The sequence below is a fragment of the Neovison vison genome, chromosome 9 (assembly GCF_020171115.1).
Source record: "Neovison vison isolate M4711 chromosome 9, ASM_NN_V1, whole genome shotgun sequence".
NCBI lineage: Eukaryota > Metazoa > Chordata > Mammalia > Carnivora > Mustelidae > Neogale > Neogale vison.
The window spans coordinates 27730418-27740795 of record NC_058099.1 but is presented as its reverse complement, the minus strand read 5'-3'; positions in this window follow the sequence as shown (position 1 = coordinate 27740795).

Below are 10378 nucleotides of genomic sequence, written 5' to 3'. Positions count from 1 at the left end.
ACTACCCTGTTTACAAGTTTGGCATTCTACGCCTCTAACCACCCACTTTATGGAGCTCAGCCTATCCTCACTGCTGTTATGAACCCCACATGGCACTCAAACTGCAACAGCTACCATTCCTGGACACGGCTTACTGCTTTGTTTTGGCTCATGCTTTTGTTAGTGTGGAACAGTCATTCTATACCATTCCTATTGGCAGCATACCCACGTTTAAAGGTTCTACTCCGAAAACACCACCTCTGTGGATCATTCTCTGTGCCCATTTTCCTTTCATAAGGCATCAAAAATATTGCCTAATAGTAGTAACTGAACACATCTTAGTTCTAGTAGATTGTAAACTGCTAAGTGCAATTCTTTGGAACCCATAACCTATTAAATGACTTGATCTCAAAGATGATTAACTTAAAGGCGAAATAGACCATGGTATTTAGCTTATGTACCACACTATGGATTAGCAAACACTGATCCATATTCATTATGAAAAATTACTGTTAGGGGTATGACCTACATTCGTACGTCTAATGAAGTCTCACAGTAAAACTTTATGAGAAAAGATTTCATGCTAGAGACTTTTCCTCCGAGGAATCCAAAGAATCATAGTATCAGCCCTTTTACATGTTGTATCTATTACTTCCTACTTTATTTTTCATAGCTGTGGGAAGTATATATAAATTGTCTAAACTCTGTGTTCCAAAGTTGAAAGGTTTTTATTTCACATCTGTCTGCTTTCATGAAAACCTGGAGATGACACACACAAATGGAAGTATGTTTCATGCTTATGGGTTGGACGAATTTTGTTAAAATGTCCATACGACCCAAAGGAATCTATAGATTCAGTGCAATCCCTATCATACCAACAGCATTTCTCAAATAACTAGAACAAATGTACTAAAATTTGTATGGAGCCACCAAATAGCCAAAGTGATGTTAAAGACAAAGCTGGAAGTATCAGTCCCCAGCATCAAGGAGACACCACAAAGCTATAGCGAGAATAGTATGGTACTGACAGAAAAGTCAACCCACAGACCAACAGAAAAGGATAAAGTGCTCAGAAACAAAGCTACTTAGCTGGTCATTAGTCTGCCACAAAGGAGACAAGAGTATACAAAACTTTAAATTGCTTAGTAATTTAGATCTAGAAATATGCTTTTGTGCTAATTAGGATTAACAATTCAGGGCATGTTAATTTGAAGAAGAGGGGGAAAAAATACCTACAAAATGTTTATCCTGAGATTGCTTCCAGCTCAGCATAAGGAAGCAGGTATTAAACACATCCTGATTACCTCTGCTTGGGGGGACCAGGAAGAGCATCAGTTAATTTACTTTTATAAATAATTCCAATACTTTAAGCCATGTTTTCTACTCCCTCTCATAATTTCTATCACAGCTAAATGGACCAGAAATACACTGTGCTGCTAATCTATGACCCATGCTATTCCTGGTTGCTGCTGAAAAAATTAAGATGGCAAAATGTAGATTTAGAATAAAGAGACAAGAAAACAAACATACAGTGCACCTAATTTCATCTATGACCTTATTTTAACAGCTCAACAAAGTTGCCGTTATTCTCACAGATGAGAAAACAGGCTCAGAGAAGTTACTTTCCTTGCTCAGTTAAGGTGCAGCCAATCAGAATTTGATTTCATCTCTTCAATTCCAAAGTTCATGCTCTTTCAACCACACAATTGTTTCCAACACATTATTTAGTAATGTAAAAACTATATAAAGGAAAAACTTTTCAAGGGAGATTTAAATATGTATGAGCATAAACTTTGAAATGAACTCCTTTTGGCTCCAGTCTCATGAAACTAAAATAACAGAAAAATACAAAATAAATACAAACCACCACAGAAATAAAAGTTTAGCTCAGCATTTATCTAATTACATAGATAAAGGTGAAATAAATGTGTGCTTATCATGAGCCTATGCTATCTGCTGCAAATTTTTAATTTTCACACATTAATGTGAACCATGACTAATTTTTCCCACCACTGCCCTCACTTTGCACCACAGTAAAACCTTGCACAGTGTGCATTTGGTCATCACCTACTAGGAATACACCATATACAGATTAAGAATAACTCTGCTCTCTCCTCAGGCTAGGGAAACAAAAGCAAAAATAAGACAACACCAAAATAAAAAGCTTTTGGGTAGCAAATGGAACCATCAGCAAAACCAAAAGGGAATCTACTGAGTGGGAAAAGGTATCTGCAAATGACATATCCAATAAGGAGTTAATATCCAAAAATATATAAAGAACTTAAGCAATCCAACACACATACACACACACACCCCAAAAATAACAAAAATGGGGAAAGGACTTGAATAGACATTCTTCAAAGAAGACCTACAGATGGCAAACAGACACATGAAAAGATGCTCAACATCTTTCATCATCAGGGAAATACAAACCAAAACAATGACATCCCTTTATTCTTGTCAAAATGGTTAAAATTAAAAAGATAAATAAAAAGTGTTCATGAGAGGCGCCTGGATGGCTCAGTCGTTAAGCATCTGCCTTCAGCTCAGGTCGTGATCCCAGGGTCCTGGAATCAGGCCCGTACTGGGATCCTGCATCAGGCTCCCTGATCTGGGAGAAGCCTGCTTCTACCTCTCCCACTCATCCTGCTTTGTTCCCTGTCTTGGTGTGTCTCTGTCAAACACATAAATCTTAAAAAAGAAAGAAAGAAAGAAAGAAGGAAAAAAAAAAAAAAGATCATGAGGCTATGGAGAAAAAGGGATCCTCGTGCACTATTTGGGAATGTAGATTGGTACAGCCACTGTGGAAAAATAGCATGGAGGTTCCTCAAGGAATTAAAAATAGAATTAGTATATGATCCAGTATTCCACTACTAGGCATTTACTCAAAGAAGACAAAAATACTAATTTGAAAAGATAGATGTGTCACTATTATTAAGGATTTTTTTTGATGCCTTATGAAAGGGGGATGGGAATAGAGAAGGATCCACAGATGCGGTGTCTTAAATGGCACATTGAAGAATGGGTATGCTGTTGATACGAATGTCACAGAGTAACTGCTCTAGTTAGAGTAGCATGAGCGAAAACAGACTGGAAACAAAAGGTGAGAGAGAAGAACATGCATGCATAAGTCGTGACAACATGACACTGAATGTTTGGGAAATGAAATTTTTTTCTGTATGCATGGATTATAGACTATACATGGAATCAAGAAATGAAGCTGAAGGATAAGGAGAAAGGAACCCTTGGCTTTGTTGGTGGGAATGTCAATTGGTGTGGGAACTACAGAAAATAGTTTGGAAGTTCCTCAAAAAATTAAAAGTAGATCTGCCATATGATCCAGCAATTCTACTTATGTGTATTTATCTGATGAAAACAAAAACACGAACTTGAAAAGATACCTGCACCCCCATGTTCACTCCAGAGTTATTTACAATATCCAAAATCTGAAAACAGCCTATGTATCCATCGGTGGAAGGATAAAATGTAGTATGTATAAATTCAGTGGAATATTATCCAGCCATAAAAAGAGAAGGAAATCTTGCCATATTTGACAGTGTTGATGGAATTTCAGGGCATTCTGCAAAGTGAAGTAAGTCAGAAAGACACACTGTAGTATAGGTGGAATATAAAATAAACCAATAATCTCCCCAAGCTCATAGATATAGAAAACATATTGGTGGTTGCCAGAAGCAGGGGGTGTGCAGATGGGTGAAGGGGGTCAAAGGTACAAACATCTAGTGAGGGGGATGTATAGCATGGGGACCATAGTTAATAATACTGTATTGTATTTTTGAAAGTTCTTAAAGGTATCTTAACAGCTCCCATCACAAGAGAAGAATTTGTAACAACCTATGGTGATATGAACTAGAATTACTGTGGTAATTATTTTGCACTATATACAAATATTGAATCATGTACACCAGAAACTAATATAATGTTACAGGTGAGTAAAAGAAAATGGAGCTGGAAAACAGCGAAGGACTGGACTGAGAAAACTGACTTTAAACTGCCCTCTTAACAAGTCTGATGTGAATGGAAAATTGATGCTAGAAAATCTAATCAGAAATCAGAATAAAAATGGAACTCCCTCCTGAAATATAAAAAAGGAAAATGGTCAAGGGTACCTGTGTGGCCCCAAGATCCAACCTTGAAAATTTAACACAATTCTAGCAGAAGCAGTAACCAGAGCCGTGATTAAAATCTCAATGGGAAGAAAAGCACTGCAGAGGCAGGTAAAAGATATTCATGTATTTTCTGGCAAAATCAATGGAAAAGAGGGGGAGAGGCAGACTGAAATGACATCAGATCCCAGGAGTTCAGCTAGGTAGCTATCAAACCATTGCAAACACCTACAAACTCAATAGGAGATAGAAGAAGAGCAGCAATTCTAGGAACAGAAAATCGACCACTTTTTGAAGGGTGGTACTTGCGGAGAAGTGAATCTGAAGTGACGGAAAGACAGACTGCCGTGGGTGGTGGGCAGCTCCCAGCAAGTGGTGGAGTAGTGGAGCACAAAACCAGAACTTTTAGAAGTCTCCACTGAGGGACATCGCTCCAGAGGCTAAGCAGGGGTGGAACCCTCACAGGGACAGTGTGGTCTCAGGACGCGCGGGGGTCACAGAAAAACCGCGGGTGTCTGAGTGTGGCAGAGCTGCCAGGTATTGGAGCGGGAAAGCTGGCTACAGAGGTGGAGCCGAGGAGTGAGCTCTTAGCTTTGGCCTTACCTTAAAAGGTGATCTGAGGCACAGTTAGGGTACTGCTTTTCAAGCAGGGACCCCACAAGTGGCAGATCTGGGGAGACAGCCCACTTCCTCCTCCATGAGAAGCAGCCCAGGCAGGAATCTCCTGGGTTTGGAGACTCCAAATGGGACCATGTGCCAGAGATAGAAACGCTCTGTCACAGGCCTGGTGAGCTTGGAGCAGGACCGGAGACCAGGGAGACAGGAGTGTTGGTCCACTTTTCTCCAAGGACACACTGAGGAGTAGGGCCCTGAGCTCTCAGTTCCTCTGGGCTGGGGATTGGGAAGCTGCCATTTTCATTCCTGTCCTCCAAAGTGGTACGGGAAGTGTTCAGGAAATAAAAGCTACCGAGGGGGAACCCGAGCAGATTACTTAGCCCAGTCCCTGGCAACGGGGGTGCAATTCTGCCTTGGGCAAAGGCATTTGAGAATCACTGCAACAGGCCCCTCCCCCCAGAAGATCAGCAAGACCATCCAGCCAAGACCAAGCTCACAGATCAAGGAGAACAGCAGAACCCCAGAGCTAGGGAAAAGCAACATGTAGAATTCATGGCTTTTGCCCCATGATCATTTAGTCCTGCAAAGTTAATTTTTTTTCCTTATTTTGCTTTTCCCTCTTTTCCTATTTTCACATTTTTAAACAATTTTTTGACAATACCTTTCTAAAAAATATTTTAATCTTCATTGTTATATTTTATCCCTATATTGTATTTAACCTTATTTTTATATACATATAGGGTTTTTTTTTTCCTAAAAAATTTTGGGATATAGTTTCTTCTAATAGGTCAAAATATACCCTAATCTAGCACATGGCTTTGTTCTACTCTCCAACCTGAGCACATTCCCTCCTCTTTTTTTTTTTTTCTTTTTCCAACCAACTTATCAATTCCCTTTTTAGAATTTTTTTTAAAAAATTTCATCTTTACAGCCATATTCCATGCCTTTATTGTGTTTACCTTTGTTTTTGTGTATATATATAAGTTTTTCTTTCGTTAAAATTTTGGGAGATAGTTTCTTCTAAGAGGCCAAAATACATCCAAAATCAACTGGGTGGCTGTAGTTTATTCTCCAGTCAAATATAACTATAAATATAAATTAAATGTAAATATAAATTTACATTTACACACATATATATGTATACACTTATAGATAATTTTTTTATCTATTTTTCCCCCTTTTTTATGCCTCCAATTTTGGATCTCTTCTGATTTGGCTAGTGTCCATTTTTCTGGGGTCTTTGCCACCCTTTTAGTATTTTATTCTCTCGTTCATATATTATCTGGATAAAATGACAAAGTGGGAAAACTCACCACAAAAAAATGAACAAGAGGCAGTACCAATGGCTAGGGACCTAATCAATATGGACATTGGTAATATGTCAGAACTAGAGTTCAGAACGATTCTCAAGGCGCTAGCTGGGCTTGAAAAAAAAACATGTAAGATATTAGAGAATCCCTTTCTGGAGAAATAAAATCCCTTTCTGGGGAAATAAAAGAACTAAAATCTAACCAAGTTGAAATTGAAGAAGCTACTAGTGAGGTGAAATTTAAAAATGCAGGCTCTTACTGTGAGGGTAAATGAGGCAGAAGGGAGAATTAGTGATATAGAAGACAAAATGACAGAATAAGGAAACTGAACAAAAGAGAAAAGCAAATACTGGACCATGAGGAGAAAATTCGAGAGATAAGTGACACCATAAGACGAAATGATATTAGAATAATTGGGATTCCAGAAGAAGAAGAGAGCGGCAGAAGGTATATTGGAGCGAATTACAGTAAAGAATTTCCCTAATATGGCAAAGGGAAGAAGCATCAAAATCCAGGAGGCACAGAAAAAGCCCCTCAAAAATCAATAAAAATAGTTCCACATCCTGTCATCTAATAGTAAAACTTACAAGTCTTAGTGATAAAAAGAAAATCCTGAAAGCAACTCTGGACATGTAGTCTAACATACAATGGTAGAAATACTGTATTGGCAGGAGACTTATCTACAGAGACCTGGCAGGCCAGAAAGAACTGGCATAATATATTCAGAGCACTAAATGAGAAAAATACGCAGCCAAGAATACTATATCCGCTAGGCTATCATTGAAAATAGAAGGAGAGATAAAAAGCTTCCAGGACAAACAAAAATTAAAAGAATTTGCAAACACCAAACCAGTCCTACAGGAAATATCGAAAGGGGTCCTCTAAGCAAAGAGAGACCCTAAGAGTAGTAGATCAGAAAGGAACAGAGACAATGTACAGTAACAGTCACTATACAGGCAATAAAATGGCACTAAAGTCATATCTTTCAATAGTTATCCTGAATGTAAATGGGCTAAACGCTGCTATCAAAAGACACAGGATATCAGAATGGATTAAAAAAAAAAAAAAAACCAAGATGAATCAATGTGCTTTCTACAGGAAACTCATTTTAGACCCAAAGACACATCCAGATTTAAAGTGAGGGGGTGGAAAACAATTTTCCATGCTAATGAATATCAAAAGAAATCTGGGGTGGCAATCCTTATATCAGACTAACTAGATTTTAAGCCAAAGATACAATAAGAGAGGAGGAAGAGCACTATACCATACTTAAAGAGTCCGTCCAACAAGAAGATCTAAGAATTTTAAATATCTATGCCCCTAACATGGGAACAGCCAACTATATAAACCAATTAATAACAAAATCAAGGAACACATTGATAATAAAATAATAATTGTAGGGGACTTTAACAGCCCCCCTCACTGAAATGGACAGATCATCCAAGCAAAAGATCAGCAAGGAAATAAAGGCCTTAAATGACACACTAGACCAGAGGGACATCACAGATATATTCATAACATTCCATCCCAAAGCAACAAAATACACATTTTTCTCTAGTGCACATGGAACATCCTCCAGACTAGATCACATCCTGGGTCACAAATCAGGACTCAACTGGTACCAAAAGACTGGGATCATTCCCTGTGTATTTTCAGAACACAGTGCTCTGAAGCTAGAATTCAGTCACAAGAGGGAAGTGGAAAAGAACTCAAATACATGGAAACTAAAGAGTAACCTACTAAAGAATGAATGGGTCAACCAGGAAATTAAAGAATAATTGAAAAAATTCACGGAAACAAATGAAAATGAAAATATCAAAATCTTCAAAATCTTTTGTTCAAAATCTTTGGGACATAGCAAAGGCAGTCCTGAGAGGAAAGTATATAGCAATACAAGCCTTTCTCAAGAAACAAGAAAGGTCTCAAGTATACAACCTAACCCTACATCTAAAGGAGCTAGAGAAAGAACAGCAAAGAAAGCCTACATCCAGCAGAAGAGAAATCATACAGATCAGAGCAAAAATCAATGAAATAGAAACCAAAAGAACAATCAAGGAAACTAGGAGCTGGCTCTTTGAAAGAATTAATAAGATTGGTAAACCCCTGGTCAGAATAATCAAAAAGAAAAAAGACCTAAGTAAATAAAATCATGAATGAAAGAGGTGAGAGCACAACCAACACCAAAGAAATACAAACAATTATAAGGACATATTATGAGCAACTATATGCCAGCAATCTGGAAGAAGTAGATATATTCCTAGAGATGTATAAACTACCAAAACTGAACCAGGAAGAAATAGAAATCCTGAAGAGACCCATAAGTAAGGAGATTGAAGCAGTCACCAACAATCTCCCAAAAAACAAGAGCCCAGGTCCAGACGGCTTGCCAGGGGAATTCTACCAAACATTTAAAGAAGAATTAATACCTATTCTTCTGAAACTGTTCCAAAAACTAGAAATGGAAGGAAAACTTCCAAACTCAATTTATGAGGCCAGCATTACTTTGATCCCCAAACTAGACAAAGACCTCATCAAAAGGAGAATTACAGACCAATATCTCTGATGAAAATGGATGCAAAGCAAGATTGGTTTAACATCTGCAAATCAGTCAATGTGGTACAATACATTAATAAAAGGAAGAACAAGAACCATATAATTCTCTCAATAGATGCTAAAAAAAAAAAAAATTTGACAAAGTATAGCTTCCTTTCCTGATCAAAACTCTTCAAAGTGTAGGGATAGAGGAAATATACCTCAATAGAAGCCATCTATGAAAAACCCATGGTGAATATTAATCTCAATGGGGGAAAACCGCTACTTTTCCCCAAAGGTCAAGAACATGGCAAGTCTCTCCACTATCACCATTGCTATTCAACAAACTACTAGAAGTCCTAGCCTCAGCAATCAGAGAACAAAAAGAAATAAAAGGCATCCAAATCAGCAAAGAAGAAGTCAAACTATCACTCTTCACAGATTATATGACACTTTATGTGAAAACCCCTAAAGACTCCATTTCAAAACTGCTAGAACCTATTCAGTAATTCAGTAAGGGGTCAGGATATAAAATCAATGCACAGAAGTCAGTTGCATTTCTATACACCAACAGCAGGACAGAAGAAAGAGAAATTAAGGAGTCGATCCCATTTACAATTGTACCCAAAATCATAAGATACCTAGGAATAAGCCTAACCAAAGAGACAAAGGATCTGTACTCAGAAAACTATAAAGTACTCATGAAAGAAATTGAGTTAGGCACAAAATGGAAAAAAGTTCCATGCTCATGGGTTAGAACAACAAATATTGTGAAAATGTTTATGCTACCTAAAGCAATCTACATATTTAATGCAATCCCTATCAAAATACCTTCATTTTTTTTTCAAGGAAATGAAACATATAATCCTAAAATTTATGTGGAACCAGAAAAGACCCTAAGTAGCCAGAGGAATGTTGAAAAGGAAAGCAAAAGTTGGTGGCATCACATTTCCAGACTTTAAGCTCTCTTACAAAGCTGTCATCATCAAGACAGTATGGTACTGGCACAAAAATAGACACATAGATTAATGGAACAGAATAGAGAGCCCAGAAATAGACCCTCAATTCTATGGTCAACTAATCTTCGACAAAGCAGGAAAGAATGTCCAATGGAAAAAAGACAGTCTCTTCAACAAATGGTGTTGGGAGAATTGGACAGCCACATGCAGAAGAATTAAAGTGGACCATTTCCTTACACCACACACAATAATAGAATCAAAATGACAAAAAGACATCAATGTGAGACAGGAATCCATCAAAATCCTTGAGGAGAGGAGTCAAGATGGCGGAGAAGTAGCAGCCTGAGTCTACTTCAGGTAGCAGGAGATCAGCTAGATAGTTTATCTAAAGATTGCAAACACCTACAAATCCATTGGCAGATCAAAGAGAAGAACAGCAATTCTAGAAACAGGAAAACAACCACTTTCTGAAAGATAGGACTGGCAGAGAAGTGAATCCAAAGCCTCGGGAAGATAGACCCCGGGGGGAGGGGCCGGCTCCGAGCAAGCGGCGGAGCAACAGAGCACAAAATCAGGACTTTTAAAAGTCTGTTCCACTGAGGGACATTGCTCCAGAGGCTAAAACGGGGTGAAGCCCACGCGGGGTCAACGTGGCCTCAGGTCCCGCAGGGTCACAGAAGGATCAGGGGTGTCTGAGTGTCACAGAGCTTATAGGTATTAGAACGGGGAAGCCAGCTACAGAGACAGAGCCGACAGTGAGCTCATAGCTCGGGGGTACCTTGAACCAGTTGCAGGCTTGGTGAGCTGGGAGCGCGGCCGGAGGTCAGGCAGACGGGAGTTACTGGGCGCTATTCTCTGA